Source organism: Protomyctophum parallelum (genome assembly GCF_964188405.1).
Source record: "Protomyctophum parallelum genome assembly, chromosome: 2".
In the NCBI taxonomy this organism is placed as follows: Eukaryota; Metazoa; Chordata; class Actinopteri; order Myctophiformes; family Myctophidae; genus Protomyctophum; species Protomyctophum parallelum.
In genome coordinates, this window is record NC_139699.1 from 27,203,635 (window position 1) to 27,228,480 (window position 24,846).

Here is a 24,846-nt window from a genome sequence, read left to right on the forward strand (position 1 = left end):
TAGACTAACTGCGTGCTTGCCAGCTGCGCTGGCTTGCTGAGCTCGTATTCTGAGCTGGCTGGCTTGCCAGCAAGGCTGGTTCTGTTGCTGCAAGGCAGGGCGGGGCAGACCGGGCCAGGCAGACAGAGAGCCAGGCCTCGAGAGAGGCCTGGCTGAGCTGACTGAGCAAGGCTGGTATGGCTACAATGGTTGACTGCAAGGGCTGATGTGCGCTGGCTTGGCAGCCTGACTTTCTACACTGGCTGACTGGCGGAGCTGGCTGACTGCGTTGGCTGACTGGGCGGGCTTGCTGGCTAGCTGGCTTGCTGGACTCCCTGAGGGAAGCTTTGGGATGGATCTCTAGGGGCATCGGCTTGTGTTGAGCCTTCCAACGGCGTCTACCTTGATCTTCGTCCTAAGAAAGAAAGACAGAAAAAGAAACACACACACAAACTCAACTTTGCAGCTTCCACATGAGGAAGGCAGGCAGGCACGCAGGCAGGCACAAGCTGCCTGCGTGCTTGCTTCGCCCTCCAGTTGCTGCTCCAGTTATTTGTTTTCCCTCAAACCCATCCTCAATGTGTTGGGTGAGGTTGAGCTCTGTCCAGCACAGGACGGGACGGAAACCAGCTTGGTCTTTAGTCAGCTTGGTGTCTATGAGTGGTATGAGGCGTTGGAGTAGCAGCCTCTCTTGTAGGTGATGCAGAGGAGGGAAATGGGTCGGTAGCTCTTTGAGGATGATGGGTCTTTGCCAGGTTTGGGGATTGCAACCACTTTGGCTTTTCTCCAGACAGAAGGGATGGTTTTCTGTGCCATGCATGTGTTCAGCATCCCCACGAGCCAGGTCTTTGCGTTAGGTTCCAGGTGCTGTATAATTTCTGCCAGTATGTCATCAATCCCTGCTGCTTTTCCGGGTTTCAACTTTCCCATTGCAGTTTTGAGTTCTTCTAGGTCGAAGGGTTTGGTTTGAGGGCTGGCTGATTGTGGTTGGTCTGATACCACTGTGCGATGGTATTCTCCTGTGGGTCGTGGCGGTGTTGGTTACGACTGTTGGCCACCAGTTGTGATGCAACAGAGTTCGCTGTGACCGTTGTGAATTATGGGTGGCTCCCTGAGGTCCTTGATCGCCATTGGGTCCAACAGTGGTCATTGAAGCGTGCACACACATGCACACATGCACCTACACACACAGGGGCACATGCGTATGCACACCTGGACCTTTAAATGAACAACAACACAAAAACTAAGGCACTGGTGTCGGACTTCTGGTGTACCGGAACGGGGTTCAACTCCCTGCAGTGCCCTGCTCAATGTGTTGTATTTCATTCATTGGTCCATGGTCTCAGGTCATTGAGCGGCGCGCTATAGTGTGCGATTCTTCATCATTGTTGAGGATTTTTTAAAGGTGAAAATCAAGGAAAAGCAAAAGGCTATAGTCCATGGTCACGGACCGCATACTGGTCAAGGTCATTTATACTGGTGAAGATCATTTACTAGTCTTCTAAAGGTCATTTATACTGGTGAAGATCATTTACTAGTCTTCTAAAGGTCATTTATACTGGTCAAGGTCAATTACTAGTCTCATGAAGGTAATTTATACTGGTCACAGTCATATACTGGTCACGGTCATTTCTACTGGTGAAGGTCATTTATACTGGTCAAGGTCATTTGTACTTGTCAAGGTCATTTATACTGGTCAAGGTCATTTACTAGTCTTATTGAAGGTAATTTATACTGCTCAAGGTCATTGATATTGGTCAAGGTCATTAAGTGGCACGCTATAGTGCGCGATTCTTCATCATTGTTGAGGATTTGAAAAAAAGTTAAATTGCAGAAAAGCGAAAGGCTAAAGTCCATGGTCACGGAGGGCATACTATAGTATGTTGTTTTTCTTTTTTTTTGTGGTGTGCGGGCTCCATCCAATAACTACACCAGTTGTGATGCAATAGAGTTTGCTGTGACCGTTGTGAATTATGGGTGGTGTGGTCTTTGCCAAGACGGTGGATTGTGGCCCATGCCTTCCTGCTGTTATTTGTCATGTTGGTGTTCTCTATATCTTTTCGTCCTGGGCATGACGTTAAACTGTTCCGTTCGAGAGGACCGGCGACCCTCGAATGTAAACAGGTGTTGGGACAGGGTCAGGTGTTGTCTTGATGCATCCTATGATGATGCCACAGGTGTCATTTAGGGCTGTGTCGACCAATTTGGTGTGACGGGATAGGCTTGTAGGTGATGCAGAGGAGGGAAATGGGTCGGTAGCTCTTTGGGGATAATGGGTCTTTGCCAGGTTTAGGGATTGCAACCACTTTGGCCTTTTTCCAGACAGAAGGGATGGTTTTCTGTGCTATGCATGTGTTCAGCATCCCCACAAGCCAGGTCTTTCCGTTAGGTCCCAGGTGCTGTATCATTTCTGCTAGTAGGTCATCAATCCCTGCTGCTTTTCCGGGTTTCAACTTTCCCATTGCAGTTTCACGTTCTTCTAGGTTGAAGGGTTTGGTTTGAAGGCTGGCTGATTGTGGTTGGTCTGATACCACTGTGCGATGGTATTCTCCTGTGGGTTGGTGGCGGTCTTGGTCACAACTGGTGGCCAACAGTTGTAACCAACACCGCCACCGACCCACATAGAATACCATCGCACAGTGGTATCAGACCAACCATAATCAGCCATCACTCAAACCAAACCCTTCGACCTAGAAGAACTTGAAACTGCAATGGGAAAGTTGAAACCCGGAAAAGCAGCAGGGATTGATGACCTACTGGCAGAAATGATACAGCACCTGGGACCTAACTCAAGGCCCTGGCTTGTGGGGATGCTGAACACATGCACAGCACAGAAAACCACCCCTTCTGTCTGGAAAAAGGCCAAAGTGGTTGCATTCCCTAAACCTGGCAAAGACCCATTATCCCCGAAGAGCTACCGACCCATTTCCCTCCTCTGCATCACGTCTTTCTTATACCTGTGGTGTGCGGGCTCCATCCAATACCTACACTAGTTGTGATGCAACAGAATTTGCTGTGACCGTTGTGAATTATGGGTGGTGTGGTCTTTGCCAAGACGGTGGATTGTGGCCCATGCCTTCCTGCTGTTATTTGTCATTTGTCATTATGGTGTTCTCTATATCTTTTCGTCCTGGGCATGACGTTAAACTGTTCCGTTTGAGAGGACCGGCGACCCTCGAATGTAAACAGCCACGAAAGGAAACTGTGTGTGTGAGGTGTTCTCTATCATTTCATTCCAGACTTCACTGTCTATCTCCTGTGTTTTCCATTCATCTTGAGCGTTACACAGTCGTCTGATGTGCGGGGGGAGGTGCCGGCTAGCGCATAAAGGCACGGACGGGACAGGTGTTTTCTTGACCCATCCCGTGATGATGCGACAGGTGTCATTTAGGGCTGTGTCGACCAATTTGGTGTGACGTGATCGGCTCCAGCTTGAGCAGGAATACTCTGCTGTAGAGAAAGACAGGGCCATGGCAGTTGCACGGATTGTTTGTGGGTCTGCGCCCCACTTGGGAGTTCACTAGTTTTCACAGGATGTTATTGTGGGTGTTGACCGTGGCTTTTGTGTTCTCCAGGTGTTTTTTTGAAGAAGAGTGTCCTGTCCAGTGTAACTCCAAGATACATGGGGTGGGTATGGTTGGAGAGTTTGTGACCATCCCAAGTGACGCTCAGTTCTTTTCTCGCGTCTCGGTTCCTCAGGTGGAAGCTTCATAGTTGGGTTTGTGTGTGTCTTTCTTTTTCTGTCTTTCTTTCTTAGGACGGAGATCAAGGTAGACGCCATAGGAAGGCTCAACACTAGCCGATGCCCCTAGAGATCCATCCCAAAGCTTCCCTCAGGGAGCACAGCAAGCCAGCTAGCCAGCAAGCCTGCCCAGTCAGCCAACGCAGCCAGTCAGCTCCGCCAGTCAGCCAGTGTAGAAAGTCAGGCTGCCAAGCCAGAGCATATCAGCCCTTGCAGTCAGCCATTGCAGCCATACCAGCCTTGCTCAGTAAGCTCAGCCAGGCCTCTCTTGAGGCCTGGCTCTCTGTCTGCCTGGCCCGGTCTGCCCTGCCCTGCCTTGCAGCAACAGAACCAGCCTTTCTGGAAAGCCAGCCAGCTCAGAATGCGAGCTGAGCAAGCCAGTGCAGCAGCAAGCCCAGACTAGGTTACCGCAGCCTTACTGTGCAGCCACAGCCACTCAGTCTAGACCAGCAGGAGCTGGCCAGGCTCCAACCCTTGCAGCGCAGCCGTAGGCCGGATAGTCCCCCTGCCTGCACTTTGTTGCCTTCCTGGCCTGTCTGCCTGCCTAGGCGCCTCGGTCTTCCTGTCTGTCTGCCTTGGCCTGCCAGTCTGAAACTGGTTTAGACTAACTGCGTGCTTGCCAGCTGCGCTGGCTTGCTGAGCTCGTATTCTGAGCTGGCTGGCTTGCCAGCAAGGCTGGTTCTGTTGCTGCAAGGCAGGGCGGGGCAGACCAGGCCAGGCAGACAGAGAGCCAGGCCTCGAGAGAGGCCTGGCTGAGCTGACTGAGCAAGGCTGGTATGGCTACAATGGTTGACTGCAAGGGCTGATGTGCGCTGGCTTGGCAGCCTGACTTTCTACACTGGCTGACTGGCGGAGCTGGCTGGCTGCGTTGGCTGACTGGGCGGGCTTGCTGGCTAGCTGGCTTGCTGGACTCCCTGAGGGAAGCTTTGGGATGGATCTCTAGGGGCATCGGCTTGTGTTGAGCCTTCCAACGGCGTCTACCTTGATCTTCGTCCTAAGAAAGAAAGACAGAAAAAGAAACACACACACACAAACTCAACTATGCAGCTTCCACATGAGGAAGGCAGGCAGGCACGCAGGCAGGCACAAGCTGCCTGCGTGCTTGCTTCGCCCTCCAGTTGCTGCTCCAGTTATTTGTTTTCCCTCAAACCCATCCTCAATGTGTTGGGTGAGGTTGAGCTCTGTCCAGCACAGGAGCGGACAGGACGGAAACCAGCTTGGTCTTTAGTTCAGCTTGGTGTCTATGAGTGGTATGAGGCGTTGGAGTAGCAGCCTCTCTTGTAGGTGATGCAGAGGAGGGAAATGGGTCGGTAGCTCTTTGAGGATGATGGGTCTTTGCCAGGTTTAGGGATTGCAACCACTTTGGCCGTTCCAGACAGAAGGGATGGTTTTCTGTGCCATGCATGTATTCAGCATCCCTACGAGCCAGGTCTTTGCGTTAGGTTCCAGGTGCTGTATAATTTCTGCCAGTATGTCATCAATCCCTGCTGCTTTTCCGGGTTTCAACTTTCCCATTGCAGTTTCGAGTTCTTCTAGGTCGAAGGGTTTGGTTTGAGGGCTGGCTGATTGTGGTTGGTCTGATACCACTGTGCGATGGTATTCTCCTGTGGGTCGGTGGCGGTGTTGGTTACGACTGTTGGCCACCAGTTGTGATGCAACAGAGTTCGCTGTGACCGTTGTGAATTATGGGTGGCTCCCTGAGGTCCTTGATCCCCATGGGGTCCAACAGTGGTCATTGAAGCGTGCACAGACATGCACAAATGCACCTACACACGCACAGGCGCACATGCGTATGCACACCTGGACCTGTAAATGAACAACAACACAAAAACTAAGGCACTGGTGTCGGACTTCTGGTTTACCGGAACGGGGTTCAACTCCCTGCAGTGCCCTGCTCAATGTGTTATATTTACATGGTTCATTGGTCCATGGTCTCAGGTCATTGAGCGGCGCGCTATTGTGTGCGATTCTTCATCATTGTTGAGGATTTAAAAAAAAGGTGAAAATCAAGGAAAAGCAAAAGGCTATAGTCCATGGTCACGGACCGCATACTGGTCAAGGTAATTCATACTGGTGAAGATCATTTACTAGTCTTATGAAGGTCATTTATACTGGTCAAGGTCATTTACTAGTCTCATGAAGGTAATTTATACTGGTCAGTCATATACTGGTCACGGTCATTTATACTGGTCAAGGTCATTTGTACTTGTCAAGGTCATTTATACTGGTCAAGGTCATTTACTAGTCTTATTGAAGGTCATTTATACTGCTCAAGGTTATTGATCAATATCAATGACCTTGATGACCCCAAGGTCATTAAGTGGCATGCTATAGTGCGCGATTCTTCATCATTGTTCACGATTTGAAAAAAGGTTAAATCGCGGAAAAGCGAAAGGCTATAGTCCATAGTCTCGGAGGGCATACAAAAATGTGTGGTGCTATACAGGCCGTTATGGAAAATTTGGGACAGAGGTTCATCGTTGGCATCCAGGGAGTGTGTGTGCAAAATTTGGCATCGACCGGGTTAATGGTGCTGGAGATTAGCTGTTAACAAACTGACGGACACACACACACACACACTCACTCAGAGTGCAAAACATACTCTATCCCCATGGCTTTGGCCTGGTGCCATACCGTTATTAATTATTGCCTACAATGTCAATTGTGAAATTACTTTACCGTTGCAATGCAAAATTAACATTTCAACGAATGGACCTCGTAAAACAAAACAAAAACCAAGGCACTGGTTGTGGTACTTCTGGTTTACCGGAATGGGGTTCAACTCCCTGCAGTGCTCTGCTCAATTTGTTGTATTTACATGGTTCATTTTTATTTTCTGCTCATTGTGTTGCCTTTTCATAGATGATAACCCCCAGGTTCTTTAATGTGTTTGCACTCCCTACAGTTAGGTTACCAAGTCTATTTATTTATTATTTCTGTTCACTAGAACTAGAACCAATTACCAAAGTAGGCTTTCTAATGACACAACTCGCCTTTGTTTTTATGTGTAGCAAAAACGTTCTTTTTATTTACGCCAAAGAGTAGAGGCTGGTCTGCATTCATGCGAGCGGGGAAGTTTAGAGTAACATAGCTCTAAATGAAACGCATTAGAGCTATGGACCAGAGCTAGTAGTCATAGCACTTCATGGTATATGCATAGTTTATATAGTTTCATTATAGATATATTAAACAGAGAGGACTGGAGTCAATTGGGTTATATTATGTTTAACACTAATTTGAAGCTGTCAAAAAATTTCAAAATCTGACAGACTTCTGGCGGCCATGGCCACGCCCACCTTTTGGTAACGCCCACTTTCGGCCAAGCCCACAAAAAGGACCCCCCATGTCATTTGCCAGGCAGGCTCCACTCTCAGACAGATATTTGGCTCCGTCTTATGAGCGAATTTAGAACTTCCTGTCTGAGAGCTAGCTAATTTAAGACATCCGGTTGCCTTCAGAATAAAATAAGGTTATTTAATTCGTTAATTAAATAATTGTCAATGCCCCAAGGCACAGCACTTTTTTGAGCGTTGACCTCAGTAGAAGGTCTGCTGCCGTGAATTTTACACCTCTCCCACTTAGCGGAGAGTGGGGTGTGGTACAGGACATCTCCCCGAACGCGTGGGTATACTGCATCTACAAGTAGTACAAGATAAATTGAAACCATTGACACCTACTTCGATGGTTCAGTTGTCATCTATGCCGGGGAATTTAGCAGCTCTCATTCAAGCGTTTTTTCAAAATCCAGGTCACACATTTGATTGCAAAACAATCTGTGGTGTCACTCAACAACTAGTGAATAGCATCTTACTTGGCCTTAGGAATGCACAATGACCCATTAGATTTTATACACAAACTAGTAGTTTGGTTGAGTATGTGTGGTGTCCACACAGTTGTTCAAGCAAAACATACAGACATCTGTACATTCTGTGCCTGGACAGTTGAAAGCAATTAACAGAACAATAACGGAGGACAATTTGGAAGAAGATGATGATGATGTGGTTTTATGCAATGAAAGTCTAAATGACAATATGTGTGAAGCTATACCATTACCAATTCTAACATTTCTACAACAGACATCTGCTATCAAAAAATGTCACACACGGCTTGAAGAAGCAGCAGCGCAGGACTCAACATTTAGACGGAAACTTGAGAAATTCAATCTAGCCAACACATCAGTGTCATTAGTGTCTCAGAAATGTTCTAGGACAGAAGTATGCACCATATTAAACAGCTTTGTAGAATACACACTTCGGTCTCCTTTCCTTGGAGATGACCTGCTTTGCCTGAAAAGTCTTAGTCTGTATAGTTGTACTCAATGTGGTGACAAGGCCTTACCATCTACAAAGAACATGTCACAATTCATAGTGCAGCCACTTGACGTGTCACAAAAAGGCATCTTAGACACTATTGCACAAATATTACCTGCTCAATCTGAACAATGTGAAACATGTCAGCAGGAAAAGAGCTTATCAACATATGAAGTAATTAACAGCCCACAGACCTTACTTCTCCTGTTAAGAGCTGGCACAAAAATTCCAAAAACGTTCAATTTATCCTGTCTGTACCACCAAAATGAGTATGCTTTGACCAGTATGTGTGTATTTTTCGACAGGCCACCATATGCGTCATTGTACATCCTTAAAGATCATAAATGGCATATCTGGACAAATGAATCGAATGACACAGCAGGCTATACCTTTGAGCTGATGCAAAGAACATCCGCTCGACAGCACACAAAGACAGTAGTCACAAGTAGTTTCTATGTCGTGTCATACGAGAAAATAAACAGTCGAGAAATAATCAAGTTTCGTCAGGACAAACAAATGCATAAATGCACAGACAGATGCAATCAACGCACACAAGTGACACCCATTCCAAAGCTAGAGGTAACTCCTTGACCTGACTTAGCTTGCGTAGAGAAAGTGATTTCATGTCAATGCCCCAAGGCACAGCACTTTTTTGAGCGTTGATCCCAGTAGAAGGTCTGCTGCTGTGAATTTTACACCTCTCTCGCTTAGCGGAGAGTGGGGTGTGGTAGAGGACATCTCCCCGAACACGTGGGTATGTCCAGATAGTTGCCTCGCGGAGGCCTCTTTGTCCAGTGTCCATTCTGGGTCCGGAAACGGTACTTTTTGTCAGCATTGACCCCAGTAGAAGGTCTGCTGCTGTGAATTTTACACCTCTCCCGCTTAGCGGAGAGTGTGGTGTGGTAGAGGACATCTCCCCGAACGCGTGGGTATGTCCAGATAGTTGCCTCGCGGAGGCCTCTTTGTCCAGTGTCCATTCTGGGTCCGGAAACGGTACTTTTTTCAGCGTTGACCACAGTAGAAGGTCTGCTGCTGTGAATTTTACACCTCTCCCGCTTAGCGGAGAGTGGGGTGTGGTACAGGACATCTCCCCGAACGCGTGGGTATGTCCAGATAGTTGCCTCGCGGAGCCGTCTTTTGTCCAGTGTCCATTCTGGGTCCGGAAACGGTACTTTTTGTCAGCCTTGACCCCAGTAGAAGGTCTGCTGCTGTGAATTTTACACCTCTCCCGCTTAGCGGAGAGTGTGGTGTGGTAGAGGACATCTCCCCGAACGTGTGGGTATGTCCAGATAGTTGCCTCGCGGAGGCCTCTTTGTCCAGTGTCCATTCTGGGTCCGGAAACGGTACTTTTTGTCAGCATTGACCCCAGTAGAAGGTCTGCTGCTGTGAATTTTACACCTCTCCCGCTTAGCGGAGAGTGTGGTGTGGTAGAGGACATCTCCCCGAACGTGTGGGTATGTCCAGATAGTTGCCTCGCGGAGGCCTCTTTGTCCAGTGTCCATTCTGGGTCCGGAAACGGTACTTTTTTCAGCGTTGACCACAGTAGAAGGTCTGCTGCTGTGGATTTTACACCTCTCCCGCTTAGCGGAGAGTGGGGTGTGGTACAGGACATCTCCCCGAACGTGTGGGTATGTCCAGATAGTTGCCTCGCGGAGCCGTCTTTTGTCCAGTGTCCATTCTGGGTCCGGAAACGGTACTTTTTGTCAGCCTTGACCCCAGTAGAAGGTCTGCTGCTGTGAATTTTACACCTCTCCCGCTTAGCGGAGAGTGTGGTGTGGTAGAGGACATCTCCCCGAATGTGTGGGTATGTCCAGATAGTTGCCTCGCGGAGGCCTCTTTGTCCAGTGTCCATTCTGGGTCCGGAAACGGTACTTTTTGTCAGCATTGACCCCAGTAGAAGGTCTGCTGCTGTGAATTTTACACCTCTCCCGCTTAGCGGAGAGTGGGGTGTGGTACAGGACATCTCCCCGAACGCGTGGGTATGTCCAGATAGTTGCCTCGCGGAGCCGTCTTTTGTCCAGTGTCCATTCTGGGTCCGGAAACGGTACTTTTTGTCAGCCTTGACCCCAGTAGAAGGTCTGCTGCTGTGAATTTTACACCTCTCCCGCTTAGCGGAGAGTGTGGTGTGGTAGAGGACATCTCCCCGAACGTGTGGGTATGTCCAGATAGTTGCCTCGCGGAGGCCTCTTTGTCCAGTGTCCATTCTGGGTCCGGAAACGGTACTTTTTGTCAGCATTGACCCCAGTAGAAGGTCTGCTGCTGTGAATTTTACACCTCTCCCGCTTAGCGGAGAGTGTGGTGTGGTAGAGGACATCTCCCCGAACGTGTGGGTATGTCCAGATAGTTGCCTCGCGGAGGCCTCTTTGTCCAGTGTCCATTCTGGGTCCGGAAACGGTACTTTTTTCAGCGTTGACCACAGTAGAAGGTCTGCTGCTGTGAATTTTACACCTCTCCCGCTTAGCGGAGAGTGGGGTGTGGTACAGGACATCTCCCCGAACGCGTGGGTATGTCCAGATAGTTGCCTCGCGGAGCCGTCTTTTGTCCAGTGTCCATTCTGGGTCCGGAAACGGTACTTTTTGTCAGCCTTGACCCCAGTAGAAGGTCTGCTGCTGTGAATTTTACACCTCTCCCGCTTAGCGGAGAGTGGGGTGTGGTATAGGACATCTCCCCGAACGCGTGGGTATGTCCAGATAGTTGCCTTGCGGAGCCGTCTTTTGTCCAGTGTCCACTTTATAAAGTCCATGCACTCCAGTGAATAGCATTTATCCATTTAGATAACTTTATTATTATTATTATAAGGATTTAATTACTTATTCTTACACAGAAACATAATGTGTGTCTTATAGCATCATATAGCATCATTTAAATGCTTAATTTGTAGTTTTAATGTGCAAATTAAACTTTTTTTCAATACTCTAGAGGGTACTCTTATTTTGAAGAGATCGTCCACCGGAAGTCTTAAATTAGCTCACTAGATTAGCTCACTAGACGCTGCCGACGCGCCCCTCTTCTACTGCCAACCTAATCCAGTGTTTCCATGTCCACTTATTATAAGCGATTTTGGGCTTGTATATCTGTAATGTTGCTTTGGTATTTTGCTTTTTTTTGTTTGTTTGTTTGTTTGATTGATTGAACAGTTTGCAACAAAAAAAAGCACAGAAAATACAGTTCTATCTGACTGTATTGTAACGTGTTGTAAGTTGTAACTAGACTATGTCTACACACGGTACACCAAAAGATGAAAGGATTAAACCCTATAAAACACTATGGCTAATATGGCTATTGGCTTGTATTCAATTCATCAAAGTATGTTTCTAAAGTGCACTTGCTTGCGTCCTAATGTTACTTTAAACCAGTGTTTCTCAAACCTTTTTTTTCCAAGTCAAGAACCCCAAAATGAACATGTAATGGTCTGTTCTGGTCGTCTGGACAACAATTTGTTAATATTTAATGCCAGCGAGAATAGGGACCCACGGTCCCATACAAGATTTGTGTTGTTAAAAATGTTTAGTAAAAATTCCACATTTTCAAATTTTCTACAAAATATTTTTTGTGTGGAAAAACAGTGAAGGGCTCGCTTCTTCTGGGCTTGTTTTCATAGTTGCTTGTTTGTCTCGCAAAGTACCTGGCAACACTGACCTAAACCTTAGTCAGTGCAGTGCGCCCCCTGCAGTTCGGAAGGAGAAACGTCTGGTTGGACGCACACAGACACAGTACACACACACAGACAGGGGATTCGCTGTCAAGGAGGGTGGATGCCTAGAGCTGGTAAGAAGCGATGCGGTGATTAACTACTCAACATTTTTTGCATTGTGTTTTTTCAATGAGTCTTTGTGTATTTACTTATTTAACATTTCCAGTTACCGTTTGCATTGACTGTCGTTGCAGTCGCTATAAGGCGGTGCTTTCCAGTTAACGCTACTTTGCGCTTTCTCTCCACAAACGCTGGGAATCGTGTCGCAGAGAGCTAGCAGGGTAGCTAAGCTACCGCTAGCTATGTGTCACGCCGAAATGGACAGCCTATCGAGTTCTGTGACTCCCCGACAGTCCGGTAGCTGGTTTAGTTTTTGTCCGACAGTCCGAGGGCCTTTTATTATGGTAGTTGCATGAAAATTGATAGTATTTCTGAGGCTTTCCATTAAAGCCAGACGTAGACAATGTCATCATAATTATTTCGCTTAATGCACATTAAATAGCTTTTGGAATATTTTATCCGATATTTTTTATTTCAGCACGTTAAAGTGATATTGTGTTATTATTGTGACATACATAGTCCCATCTCATCGTTGTTACTTGTTAGATAGAATGAGTTTGTCATATTCATAATAATGAGCGACGGCCCTGGAGTCACAGAATTAGATGGGTCACCAGTTGTGCTGCAGTATGATAGCTATTAGCCTGAATATACCTACCTAGTGTTACATAGAAACAAAACAGTCAGCGAGTGTCAAACTGAGGAATGCAACGCAAACAATGTACCGGCTTAACTAGCCGGTCTGTTTACTGTTGCTTTGACGTGTGTCACTGATGTTCGTGTGTTTAATGTTGTTGTAATGCTGTTGCTCTGGTACCTACCGAGTCGGAGGTCTTGTCAGCCGAAATTTTTGTGTTTGGGGCGTTAAAAGGCCGTATTAATAGCTTGCGACATAGTGCTCCCATGACTTCGGCCATGTCATCTCTGGGAGTTTCGGCGAAACTGGCAAACTGCGGCTGCTTCCTGCTAAATAGTGGTTATCCAACCAGCTATAACTGACCATTTACCTAGTTTTTTTTAGATGTTAATCTAAACGTCTTAACAAAATACTCTCTTTAACCAGCTATATTTCATTATCTGTAAAATAGTGTCTCAGTAGTATCTCAATCTAACTGATCAGCTAGTTGGTTGATCTCTTATCTAAGTATCTTAGTTGGTTTGATCTATCTCCAACAAGGCTTCACAGCTGGGTTCAAGAGGGAATCACACCCTCAAATCATTACAGCTGTTATGTTGGGTAACACTGCACATAACAGCTTACTTACTGTGTGTGTGTGAGAGAGATGTTGCCTCCTAATGCAATTACAGACAAATAAGCTCATGCAAGCACTGACATTCGACTTCTTTCAAAACCTTGTAAAATGCTTGTTTGTTTAGCATATATAGTTGCAGCAGACTTATTATAAACTAGTAGTGTTATTCAATTGGCACAGGTCTTGGCGTTAGTGCAATTTTAATAGACTTGATATTTGAGAGGAGTTTGACTGAATATGAGCTGCATTTTACATTACATTACCCACCCCACTTCTGGGGTGGGTAATGTAAGATCCCTGCCTTACTTCTGAGGTCATGTGGAATGCATTTTTTGTTTGGGGTCACTGGAGTTTGGGAATATTAACAGCACAAATTGTGATCTGTTGATTGTTGTTCATGCATTTAGCAGAGGATTGAGTGTAGCCTTTGACTAAGTTGTGAAATCTATCGCTTGAAGTCAGAATGTTGACTACTGCATTCTCCAGCTGATTGGGCGTGGTCTTTGTAGAATGTCTGGGTGACTTGTCGTGATATTCATGAGATGTGCAAGAATAGGGTGTCAAGGTGGTACCACCATGGCCCTTTTGTCATCTTAACCCATTAAGCCCTGAGACCCGATTATACAACTCAATTAGTAGTTCTCAGAACTTCTCACACTTTCAAGGTTTTTCAAAAATGTTTGTGACACGTTGCAAGCCTGTTTATCTGATATTTTTTTAATGGCCAACGCAAACATCTAAAAAGACACAAATGCTTTCCCAGTTTACTGAAGGGTGTGAAAGTTTCTCATCTATTCTTACACAAATGTGGGTAATGGTCGATCCTCTCAATTTCATTGGCAACGTTAACTGTTTGGCCAGCCACTGTGTTTTATTCTGTTTTTTTCTATAGTCCTATAGGCCAAAGCCTAGGAGTTGACATCTGTCACATCTGTGTCATTATGGAAATAAATGCCTCGCTCTGCAGAATTCCTGTCTTTGTTTAGACGCATTCTGTCTGAGAGAGGGCTTATTCAGCCTAATACCCGAGCAGCCACTGGCCACTGCCACTGGACTGGATGAGGCCTCCATGGGTGCTGCTTACTAGGGTTGAATCAGTGTTTGACATTTTGTCTTCAATGGAGATTTTCCCCCTGTGTTTCACATCTTATGTGCAGTTTTGGCTGCTCTTTCACCCCGGAAACGATACAGGTTTAGGAGAATCCTTTATTGTCCATTATTGTTTTTGTAGGTTTTGGCCTGATTGTCATGCAATTTGAATCAATACCACCTTGCCACTTTTTTTTTGTCATTGTTTAACCATATCACATGTGACCAGAAGTATCACTTTTTGTTTAATCTACTTAGAATCCGGATGCATGTGTGTGACAAAGTCAACCTAAAGTAAAGTCACAGGATGACTGTTTGAGCCTGCAGGGCAGCCCAGCCCAGCACTGACAGCACTGTTCCAGAGCTATCTGTCTTCTCGCTCCTACTCTACTCCATAGCGCAGAATGATGATATTTCCTTATACAAAGGAGCTTTCTATTGTTTCTTGCTGAATTTGTAGTTGAATGTCACAATGAAATCTTTGATGTGTGGATCATATGGGTGGGTTTGAGGTGGGGGAGGTGGGATAGTAACCAAAGCCAGATCCTAAAGGAGGATTGATTCTAAATGTCAGTGGAATTGTTTTAACTATATTCTACCAAACACAATGAGTGGCTATGAACTCAGACAGGCATTCCTTTGCTTTGCAATTGCAGCTTTTCTTTGTTGGAAATTGACTTCTTCAGTTTGTTTGTAATTTGTGTGTTAGTGGCTTGTTGGTTCTCTTCTCTCAGATGAACTTGACTCTGAACAGTACTTCTGAAGTCATGAAAAATGCAATGAATTCACACATTTTTGTTTTACTCAGGCCAGAGAATTAACTCCATACTCCATATTCCATTGTAACCTTTAAAATTGAAATTAAAATTTCTTTTTTTAAATGGTCATATTCTTTAAAAGTTCAAAATGGTCATCATCAAAACATTGAAGAATTGAGTAACAACGGAAAAGTCCATGGGATTTATTTAGCAGAATGTTTGGTCTCGACTCTCGAGTCTGATATTGTAGGAAAACTCTTCCTGAATATTGTGATGATGTCAAGGCAATAACAACAGGTGTTGCTGTAGCAGGAAGGAAGTGTTTGAAGTGTTACCTTCTGTGTGTGGAAATAACTTCCACTCTCTCTAGGCACCACTTCACTGATATTAAAGCTAAGTTGACTGATGGGGTACGTGTTGTAAAATTAGACTGATCTGTTTATGTACGTATCTTGTCACTCTGAAAATGTACTCACCACAAAGCCTAGCTTAAGTTAGTTCTAGGCAACTGTCATCAGGCTTTGGCACACCTAATTTATGGTTTGCATGCATGTAAATGTTTTAGATTTAGACATTGCCTACTAGTCCCAATAGACCATATTCACATTTCACACAGCAGCCATATTCCCATTAAGTTAATTAAATTGCTTTTTCAATGGAAAATGCCATGCCAACATGGCTGCCATGGAAATAATGGTTTATTAGGGTTCAAAATAACAATGACTTTATTAAATTAGTACATTTTTGCAATGGAACTTCATGATGCGAAGACATAGTAGTTCAATGTATCCTTCCACACTGGATACTAGGTCCAGTGCTGTTTTGCCACTTTTTAGGCACACATTTTCTTTGTTGCTTTTCTAAGACAATTTGATGATGCTGTGTTTTCTTAGTTCAATTTTTTAGACAAAGTTGGCATCTCTGTTGCTGGTTACATCTTTCTATATCACACACTGCTCGTGTTTACTGATGTGTGTGCTGGGTTGGTCTCTGTAGTACACCAGCACGTATGCAAAGGAAGGAGAGGCATGACATGGTCTGTTTGTTTTTTGTGCAAAATCTAGTATATTTTATTTTGTCAATTGATTCCTCTCCATCCGCATTTTGTGTTGTCACTGCTGTTGTATGACAAAGTCGTATGATTTGTCACATACGTCACCGCAGTAAAATGTGTTCTCCGCATCTCTTGCGATGAGCCGCAGCCAAGGAACGGTGAGCTGCAGCCGTGCCGCGACTCTGGAATCATTTTGATTAGTTGATTTATCCTATGATGTATCCTACTGACTCACCTGCTAGTGACTAGTGAGGACCCCCACCGAGAGAACGTAGGGCCTTAATTCTACTCCTCTCACCTAACACTCTCCGCTGACGGGTGGTGCCCTAGCCCGTAGGAATGCGTGCAGTGATATCACTCCCCGCCCAGCTTCTCTCCCCCGCCAAACACGGGCCAATTGTGTTTGTGCAGATGCTCGACAAAGCCGGATGGATGCACATTGCACCACGGTGGATTCGAACCCATAACCTCCACGGTGGTGGGCATATAGACATAGAAAGTCAAGGTAGATGCCTCCTTTGGCTCTGGGGTGTGTGTCAAGTGAGGGCAAGCTTCCACGTTGGTGCTTCACTAGTCTCGTGTTGCCAGACAACTTGCGAGAGGCAACAGTCTGGCCAAGTGAGACGGATCTGACAAGTCCCGGAAAAGACTTGTTGTAATTGACCAGTAGTCACTTGAGTGGCAGAGTGGCGTAGCGTGCCTTCTGAACTTCCGGTGCACTTCCGCCCTCACTTCAATACAGGCTGCTCCAATGAACTGCAGCGGCCAATGAAGCATAGATTATTATTTTTTATATCTAGTATGGGTGGGCAATCTGGGCTAAGTGGGCATGCACTTACAAGTTACCACTGTGCTACCCGAGCATTGTGACATTGTTTTTGCTAAGGGCAGAGATAGTCTATGGATAACCTGTTCTTCTTTTTTGAGATTTACAAGCTCACAGCACATCACTCTGCTGTGATACGAGCTTGAGCTTGTACATCTACTATATTTCTAAAAATATATATATAATCACACTCGTGAAGTGAGGGGCGCTCTTATCATAATACATCACATTGAGCTCAGTTGAGCACATTCCGTGCTCATATACACATACACACACACAAACAAACAAACAGCTGGCTAACACCCCTCAAAAATCTGATGGTTGTCCACTGCCAAATATATATCAATTTGGGGGGCTTCGGCACGAAATAGTTTGGACGCTAGTACTACTTATCTAGAAGGCATTTGTAGTATCTGCCTCAGGTCTTAACGGGTTAATATTCTCATTCCTAAATCATGAATGCCTGAAATCCGCTTTTATGTCCTTTTTCCATGATCCAGTCCATGTTTTTCTCATTACGGAATGATGCCATTGGTTTATTAGGTGTCTAAATGGGGATGAGACGGAACAGACTGGAATGTGATTTTGAGGTTGGCCCGAGCAATGCAAAGGTCAGCCTGGGTAAGCAATGCAGCTAGCACTAGAGTTGTTCCGATACCGATAGCAAGCATACCGGTATCGGGAAAAGCTGCTGATACTGCCTAAAATGCTGGTATTAGTCCACCGATCAGAGCAACCCCTGCCTTCCTCCCCTCGTCGGTAGAAAACAGCGGAGAACACTGAGTCACCAAATTTGGAGCTCAATAACAGCCCTCTGGTATTGGTTAGTGAAATACAAGTTGGCTCCTATGCCAGATTTTCCAATGGGTTTCCCCAGGCTTTTCTTTTGGAGCTGAATACAAACAAAAATAAAAGCCTGGGTACCAAGACTATGAACGGGTTAAATCAACAAATAGACTCGGAGTAGAGATGCTCTGATCAATCGACCACCGATTGGTGATTGGCCGATCGGCCTCCAAATGAAATTACTCGATCGGTGATCGACAATTTGCCTTATCTGGAGAAACTGATCTTTTATACCATTTAAGTGGTATCAAAGTCAGATATATAGTATAAGGTTGGGCGATATGGCAATTTTTTTCAATCGCGCATCGTTAGCTAAGCTAACGATCCCCGAGCCTATACAGTATAGGCTCGGGGATCGTTAGCTTAGCGTGTAGCTACTGTTTCAACACACTGAACTTCATCTATACTAACACTACCAGCCTGTTTTTTATTTTTTCCCCTGACTTCACGGGTGGCGCATTGGGATTGTGATGAGACACGAGACAGCAGTGTGCATTCTGTTGTGACTGTATATTATTAAACTGCATGGGTCTGGACTCCGGAGCGTAAACAACATGTAGGCTACAGTAACAGTAGCCTTCCTCGACCTCGGCTCGCCACCGGTCCCTCGGCTCACAGAGACTCAGTGACAGTGAGTGAGCAACTGAGCATCAAGGCTGCGGGGACGGACCATACCATAACGGGAGGAGGGGATTTCCACAAATTGATTCATATGTTGCTCACACTTTACAGGTTAAAAATTGTCCTGAAAAATCGCCTAATAAAAATATTCAGCGATTGGATTCGTATATTCGCGATTGACGACGTATTCGTATCGTCACCCTGATTGGAGAATCCCTAAAATAGAGACATACAGGATATACAGACGGTGTAAGTGATAGCAGGTATGTACATGATATTTAGAACATTGGCATAATATGCAGGTGTGTACTGTATTGTACACATGTTCTTTTAGAAACCTTAGCATCATATGCAATTCTGTACCTACTCTAGCACCACATTAGCCTTTATATAGCCTGAGCTAACATGTTAGGTTTCTGGTCTAGAGGGGCGGGTCGCGGCTCAGATTTGCGCACGCCCTGATTGGATCTCATCGATCTGTCCGTCACCCCCGGCCCCTCCTCTCCCCCCTAGTGCAGCGCTACGTCACATCATTTGGAGCGATGCCCACCCGGAAGGGTTGACTCCCACTTTTAGACCAGAGCGGCCAATGCGTTCCTCCAGGCTTTCAATTTTTTCACCAACACCCCAAAACACCCAAAACCCCAAGACAAGATTTGTTTTTTAAATAATTGTTTTGGGGGCTTTTTATGCCTTTATTGATAGGGAAAAGTAATCAGACGGGCAAGGGGGAGAGAGGTGGGGAGTGACATGAGTCGAGAGCTAACCGTCCGGGCCCCAAAACAAGATTTTACATCACAGTAGAGTAAGCATAGCTGCATAATACAGATTTATCATAGTGGTCGAAAAGAAAACTATTGCAATATGATTTTAGCCACCTCAGCCAGACTTAACCATGTACATTTAGAAGAGAAGTAATAATATAAGTAATAATATGCATATAACATCCATTACTGCAGTGTCAGAGAGGCTTATTTGACGGTATCAGCCAGGGTGCGGGAGTTTCCCCGTTTCAATGCACTAGACCTCTGGGATGGATTGCTGAGGTGTAGCGCAACTAGGGCTGCACGATATGGACAAAAATTCATATCACGATATATATGGCAGATATCTCTATCGATACGATACAATATAATTCATATCACGATATATATGGCAGATATCTCTATCGATACTATACGATATAATTCATATCACGATATATATGGCAGATATCTCTATCGATACGATACGATATATCGCAGCCCTAGTGTGTGTGTGTGTGTGTGTGCGTGTGTGCAGGACAGAGGGACAAACGGAGTGATGGTTTATTTTCCGAGGGGCACAGGCTAAAACAGAGGGCTGGCTTTAGAAGTGGACGATATATCGATATGTCGACGATATATCTATATCGCGATACCATTGACTTTTTGCGATACTGATATTGTGCATGTTCATACCTCGATGACGATACGATAATGATATATTGTGCAGCCTTAAGCGCAACACCTACTATCAGCTCCCAGTACTTACCGCCATGACTTCAATGACTTCTTGACGTGTATCCTATTGAAAAACCCATCACACAAAACTACCTCACTGATTACGTTGTTAGGTAGTTTTTTGTCTGCTGGGCCGAGAGATGTTTGAGCCCCTACTAGTAAACCCTTGTCCAAAAAACATTGCAGGTGCACAGCTGACTGAGCTGTTCCATTAGCTTGATGAATAACATCTCTTGCCCGTTCTACACTACAAAGCTAAAAAGCGGCTATATATTGAATGTACAAGCGGCTGGTGGGATTTGTAGATGGAGTGATAGGGGCCTTCTGGCCAGGGAAATCTCCCCGTCTCCTGGGAAACCATCCCAGGCTTAGCTTGTGGTCAGCTATTTGCTCCATCAAATTGAAATTTTCCCATGAGAAGCTCTAAAGATTGTATAATGTAGATCACATTGACACAATTTGATCAGAATCAGGACAGTGATTACAAGCATTTCTCACATTAGGAAAATGTCTAGATGTTTATATATATATACTTGCATACAACAAACCAAGGTGCTGTATATATTCATATATACTTATCTATTCCTGTTGTATACACTACCCCTAGTGGTCTTCATATATTTTATATAAAATATTTATATTTTTATATATTTTATTCCAGGATGTTGCCTAGAATGAGGCGACCTTGAGATTCTCATTTATGTCATTAAAATATACCTGTCCTTGGTTGTATAAACTCTAGCTGATCTACCAGCTCACAGCGCATCGCGGAGCAACACTTTTAAATCAGGCATGACTTGCCAAGTGGTAAGGGATGGGGTGGACCTCTTTTCTTGATCTGCATAGCCTAGTTGCTCTCAGATCAGGCATGACGTGCCAAGTGGTAGGGGACGGGGTGGACCTCTTCTCTTGATCTGCAAAGCCTAGTTTCTCTCAGTTTTTAATATTTACTCTCTAGGCATTGTGCCTTCTGGTATACTTCACTTTCCCATGAAAATTAAGAAAGAATCAATAATCTGCCGGCTGCATAATTTGGCGAAGATATTTTCTGACTTCATAATATCCTGTCTAACTGCCTGGGAGATTTTTCTTTATTTTCTCTTTAACTTTTGTCTAAAATACAGAAGCCTAGTGTTTTGGCAGGTAGTAAAACCTTCAGTGTCAAACTGCTCAATCTAGGCTGTGTGGAAGCATTTATGTTCCCATAGTTTGCTATCAGTGTTTCATGGATGATGGGGAGGAGGCTGACGTCAGAGCCTTTATCACTCACTGTGCCCTCTCACTTTTTGAAAGCCACCAGTTAGCCACATTAAATGAAGTCTGTTGTACAAGAATAGAACCCTCAAAGAGGAAATTTAAAGGAACATTGGTTCATACTTTGGGTGTTTCGGTGAAAAGCAGCCATAGTTGGGAGAATAGCTCCGAATGGGGTCGGGTCAAAAGGTTTTCGTTTTGGGCTACATATTTGATAAATTCATGTTTTGAACCGTGTACAGAATGTGGGGAGAGGATTTAGTTGTGTGATCCTTTCAACGATGCTCAAGCTATTTTCACTAACACATCACGATCATCTAGTACTTGTTGGTTGGTTACAGTCACCGTAATGAGAAAGGGAATGGCTGTATCCCTTCATGTTTTCGTGCAGACTTAACTAATCCATCATAAGTATGAGAGTTCTGAAAGTGGGATGACTGATGTTGAAATGTGGGTCTAATACGCATGCGTCACAGACTTATTTGGTCCTCAAGCATGTCCTTTGTTTTTCGCTGGCAGGCCTGTCTGCTATTTCTATTGGAGCCATAAGCTACTTACAGTGTCTGTTGAGACATTACAGGTTGGCCTAATATTATCCAGCCTATTAGCCAACTACTGTACCAGGCTGCTAGCTGCCATTCACTGAATCTCTCAGTACTTTCATTCAGCATACTTTATTATAGTTATATAAGAAATGTAGCACCAAAAATATAAAAATTAATTTGAACTTGGCTATTTAAAAGGCTTTTAAAAGTAAAATATTTTGTATGTACGACGTACAAATTAAGAGCATGGGACATGCAGAAGTACAAATGACCACCCTACGTTATTTAGCACACAAGTTCCAGAATCAGACAGAATGAGAATACAGCTGTGCGCGTGTGTGTGTCTAAATGTTCTTTTAATAGATTGAAGTTTATATATACTTAATTAAAGTTGTTTGTGTCAAATCTGCACTCGGGTGGCACAGTGGTACCTGTGTGTGTGTGTGTGTGTGTGTGTGTGTGTGTGTGTCCTTCCCAATTCCCATAACTTGCTATCATTCGATACAGAGTACCTATCCAGATTTCAGAGTTTTATTAAAGGTATAGCACCTGGAGATGCAGCATCTCATTTTCAAGGGGGACCCATAAAACATGAACAAGATACATAGAAACATACAGTACAGATGCAGATCATATACACAGATTAGTGGTGGATATTGCTTGCAATCTCACGATAATATGTATCACGATACAGAGGCCACAATACGATATCTCGATTAAACATTTATTAAAAGTAATGACCATGTTGCACAAATACAATAAAGCACTTTCAGGCCCACAGAGATCTTTAAATTAAGATAAATGTCTAAACATCTTAACAAGGGGTCTGGGAAGGGAGTGCATTGCAACTTGCAAGGGGGGCTTTGATAACGTTAAACAGAGGTATGTTTGGCAACACTGCGTCACCCAGATAAGTCATGCCGTTTATTGCCGTATCGATACAGTAGCCTCTCGATCGATTCACCTATAGTCTGGAATGTCGATTGATATATTGCCATATCGATTAATTGAATGCACCACTAACACAGATTGCTTGCTCACCCTCTCAGAGTTATGGGGGTCCTTGCAATCCTCCTTGGTCCTCCCTTGAGAACCACTGATTTTGTGTGTGTGTGTGTGTGCGTGCGTGCGAGTGCGCGTGTGCGTATGTATGGTGTGCTGCTTTCCACAATGCTCTACTTGTATTCCGTGGCCAAGTGGAGCCTGTCTCAGCTCCTGTCACACAGTTGCTTGCGGCACTTGTCCTGCCATGTGGCTCGACCCCCGCAACCTCTGTCTGTGTCCTCCCATCCTGAGACCAACTGTGGCTTCTTATCTTAGTCTCCAGTGGGCATCAAATTATTGGCTTAGGAATGCGACAGTCACATAATACAAAAAACTGAATTCAAGCCTTCATGGGGTGTGTAATTGATAGAAATAAATACATAATTTTGGGTGAACTACTCCTTTAATCCCTGATTCAATATGGAGATGCATGGTTTCTGCCTGACAGCAACAATATGGCAGAAAACAATGTCTTCCCATATAGTCAACGATATTTGGCAGAAATACCACAATTTCTTTTGAATTTTCTCATAAGGGCACACGTTTTTTGAATCTCATAAGCGCACATTTTTTAAATCTCATAAGGGCACAGGCTTTTTTTTTAAGAAGTCCCTGCCTTTGAGTGCTACTTGCTTGCTTGCTCATTTCCCTACTGTGTACAGTCATTGATCGTCACAACATGACACAGTAGTTATGAAAAGATATCTTTACCTATTGTTCAGTAATATGGCTTTCCTGATGTTCTTATTATGGTCTCTGTTGTCAGTTGTAGCTCGTTTTGAATCCACATTATAAGTGCGTACTGGGGGGGAGCATTCCTCAGCTTCATTGGCAACAGATGTAGAGGAGGAAGCTGAACCTTCTGAGGGCTAAAATCGGTGTGCCTTTTGGAGTGTGGGGCAGCTGTTTTAGCCTGTGTGTGTGTAGGCTGAAATAGACTTCATGAGAGAGAGGGCTAGAGATAGCTGCATACAAGAGACTAAAAAACAGACGGAACATAGTGAAGACAGACAGAGGTAGGCTGTGACTGAGTCTGAGACATTACACACATGCACACACCCCACAGGGTCCTGTCAAAAGCAGGTCAGATAAGGAACTGTCAGTGCGGATCTGTCCTCCATCATAAAGTGGAGGACGTTCATCTCTTCAAGACATACCTCGTGTCCCCTACTGCGTAGGACCCTCTCTCCCCCATTCACCTTGTGTACTTCATTACCATATACTATAATACTACTGATGTCTTGATTTGTATGCCAACTTAAAAGGATGCCGCTTATGTTTCTGCACTATTTGCAGCCCTAGACTTGATCCACTACTGTCAAAATATATAATAAGTATTCAAAATAGGAACCACTATTTAATTGCAAATAATCACAACTATTAATTAAATTAGTCCACTTCCATGATGACAGAGTAGTATCTATACATTTTCTTTGTAGAACGGCTATTTCCAGTGCGTGCCAGACACCAGCATGCAACTAAGTATGTATCACCCCTTAATACATGCAAGGATACACTTAAAGGAAAGCATATGGCAGGTGTGAATGTCAAACGGAACATTGCACACCACAATAGATTGCTCTGTTGTTGAGTAATGGACTGTAGTCGACAAGATGGGTCATAGAATATATCGCACAAGAATTGATTTGTGTAATCAATGCCAAGAAGATAGTCAGTGGACAGACAGTTTTGTAAGACTTTCAGCCCCCCCCACCCCCCGCCCCTCCCACAGTTGTCTGTGGCTAACTGCTGTTTTATATTTATATTCCCTGGAGCTCAGCGCAGACAGGTACATCACACTTGGTGAGCTTGACGTTCTGTAACTGGCGACAGAGAGCTCTCCCCAGGAAACCTAAGCCCCTCTTTCCTGTTGGAGCGGAGCAGCTGAGACTGAGAGATGCACACACAACACACACACACACACACACACACACACACACACACACACACACACACACACACACACACACACACACACACAATGTTAGCCGAGCTAACATTAGCCCAGAGAGAGCGTACACCCGCCGCCGAAGACAAGACAAGACACTACACTACACCAGGCCTTGGCCCTGTGCCAGCCCAGCGCAGACCGGGGGACCCTCCTATCACATGTGTTTGTTTGGGTGCAATCTGTAATGCAGTGTGTATGCTCTGGAACAAGAGGCTGGCTGCTCTGAAGCCAGCAGAGCTCATTAATATTGATGCACTTGTCTGCTTGTCTTGAGAGAAACTCTGTTCACCGAATTTATTTTACACAGAGGCAGGAAAGGTGGGCTGCGCATAATCTCTT

General features: G+C 44.9%; 1 protein-coding gene across 1 annotated transcript in view; it reads left to right on the forward strand.

Moving 5' to 3' along the window:
* Window positions 1–11,759: 11,759 nt before the first annotated feature.
* garre1 (granule associated Rac and RHOG effector 1) overlaps window positions 11,760–24,846 on the forward strand; it is a 55,298-nt gene continuing 42,211 nt past the window's right edge. Inside the window, exon 1 of the mRNA XM_083759491.1 lies at window positions 11,760–11,799. The gene's annotated coding sequence lies outside the window, so the exon portion shown is untranslated. The remainder of the gene's footprint in view (window positions 11,800–24,846) is intronic.